Source organism: Aptenodytes forsteri, unplaced genomic scaffold (assembly GCF_000699145.1).
Source record: "Aptenodytes forsteri isolate BGI_AS27 unplaced genomic scaffold, ASM69914v1 Scaffold51, whole genome shotgun sequence".
Taxonomy (NCBI): Eukaryota; Metazoa; Chordata; class Aves; order Sphenisciformes; family Spheniscidae; genus Aptenodytes; species Aptenodytes forsteri.
Genome location: NW_008795495.1, coordinates 2,256,693 through 2,259,508, shown reverse-complemented (window position 1 = coordinate 2,259,508; position 2,816 = coordinate 2,256,693).

Genomic DNA, 2,816 nt, shown 5'->3' with positions numbered 1-2,816 from the left:
GTACTCTTGGTCTGAGATTCACCTTTTCAGTTGTGCAGTGAAAGCGGCCTCTGAAATCACTGGTAGAACCTCGACATTTTATTTTTAATCGAAGAGATTTTCTGTCCTAAATTTAAAGGAATTTATGCACATGGTTAAGCAATTTCTTGAATGAGGGCCTTCATTTTTACCAGGAGGAGACTTCCTATGAACAGTAGTCTGTGCTGTGTAATGAAAACACGTTATCAGATTTAGCTTAATTAATGTTAAAACAAAACAAATGCTTGATGCCTCTCCTTCAGTGACATTAAAAAAATGCTTTCCTGCTACTCTTGGTTTGTCATGTTGTGCCAATGTTGAAAATGAATGAATGATGTTACTTGCCATAGTGACAGATTCTTTTACCTGAAATGTTGTTCTGCATATAGCACTTGTCTGAAATCAGTTGTTCATATGCTGGAGAAGTCCATGTACATCTTGTATGCAAATTATTATCTTTTAATCTGTTTATGAATACAGCAAGGTTGAGATAATAGAGGTCTGAAAAAATTAACATTGCATTATCTTCGTTTTTGTGGGGTTAAGTTAAAACTTTCAGAGCATGCTAATATTAATTGTGATTAGTTTTCCGTATTTTTATGGCAACCAAAAAAGAGGGGGGCATGGAGTTGTCTCTTCAAAAACATACCATCTCTGTCCAAGACAGTAAATCAGCATGTCAGTGAAATTTTCACGTTTAAGAAATGACTGTATGATCCACCTAACATGACTCTTACCTTTTCTTCGCCAGAGGCCAGTAGTAAAATTTCACTTGCATCAAATGGCAGGAGAACTATGTGACTATTTATATAGGTTGTTCAACAATCGTTGGAACATATCAGCATATGCATAATTCACATTATTTCTTCTCTGAGATCTTGGTCCTTCTAATACATGTTTAGTATTTGTGTGTATTTTTTAGTATTTAATATTTTTAGTATCTGAGCCAAATAGCACTGGTAACATAATATTTTATTTTATTTTTTTTTTTAAATCCAAAGGGAACTATGTTGATAAATTCAGATTTTCACGTCAGAGAAAGTATCATCCCTATTGGTGATACATGTAGACTCAATAAAGAGGCTGAAGCCTAAGTAAACAGAACAGCTGAATTTCTGTTGCACTTGGAATCATGGTCCCTTTAATTAAGGAATGAGACTTAGCAGATACAGGGATAGAGGACTTTGACATACATAGCTGTTAATCTGGCACCTTCCATGAAAACTAAAATTTTCCTCTAAAGTGAAAGTTTAAAACACAAAACAGAAAAAACCTAAAGAAACCCAGAGTAGCTCTTTACTGAAGACAACGTTTTTGAATTTTCAAAATGGATTCAGCTTTTTGAAATAATTTCTTGTAGAAAGACATATAAAATCCTGGTTTGAAACAGTACTGATCCACACTTCTGTAACACATCTTATCATTAGAGTGCTGGCACATACTAAAAGTGAAACTTAATGAGAAAAAAGAAAAAAAGAAAGAAAAGGAAAATCCTGTAAAAGTATAAATGAGAAGCAAACCAAAACCAAACCACGCAGCTGACATTTTAGAATTGTTGAGTGGAATTGCATCCTGGCACAGGCTGATTGGAATAAATGAACATCTCCTGACCATTGACTCTCAGTGTCTTAGAAACTGAATTCTGGAAGCATAACATGTATTAGCTTTGGTGCATTTTTTTTTATATTTACAGGTCTTGGCAATATCTGAGAGACCTTGTTTTCATTTCTGGTCACCACCTCAGCAAACTAATCAATGAGGCATGAACTGCTATCTGCAGGGAAAGAAATGAAAAATAAACCAGAGATAATCCTTCAGTTAAAAGGTTATTCTGTGCGATAAAAGCTATTTTGTTAATTTATTTACTTACTGGTACAGTGAGATAAAGTGAGGGAACAATTAGGGAATTCTAGTTGAAAGGATTTAAAAGGGCAATGACGACTTAATATTTTAGGTTATTTGATTGACAATATAGTTATACAGATTTCTTAAACGAAAAAAATAGTTTTCAGTGAGTCAAAATTCTGTTTGGTTCAATTAGTATTTTCTGCTTTTTATAGCAATCATATCTTCATGCCCACAAATATTAGTTTTAAACTATATTTTATTTTTATATGGTAATTTGGTTAAACTAGGATAAGAAGTTGTTTATTTCTATCTGCAGTAATATTTTTTCCATATTTTATCCCTATTTTTCATATTTTCATATTTCCTGTTCTTCAGAATGTACTAAGATGCATAAAACTTTGTTGGTTTTGACCTATATGAAATCTGGTAGAGGATATTTGTAGTTTTCAGACTATTATATATTATTTAATTTGGTTTATTGAAACTAATTAAAAATATTTTAATATTCAGACAGTTACTTCTGAATATAAACACCAAGTGTAAGAAAATGATTAGCAGAATCTGTATATAACATGATGCAGTAATAGTTTATTTTTTCCCAGTGGTTTGTTTATTTATTTATTTATAAAATCTTCCCAGTGTGCAAGTCTGTATTTTGGGATGTAATTCTGTTTAGTTGCAAACAATATTATAACAAAATGAATGTTTCACATACACATCTCTACCAATTGACTAATATTTTGAGAAGCAGAGATACATAGGGATATCTGTCTTTCTCCAGGTCTGTCAGGGGGGGTTTGATCTATGTTTGGGAAACAGGAGCACAGTGAGCAGCCCCTTCACCTTTTGGAAGTGGACAAGGCTTTGTAGCATCCTGTACATGAGGAATAATCCACCTTTAAGAGATTCAGTCTGTAGTTGTTGATACTTTACAATGTCTGTCATTTTAC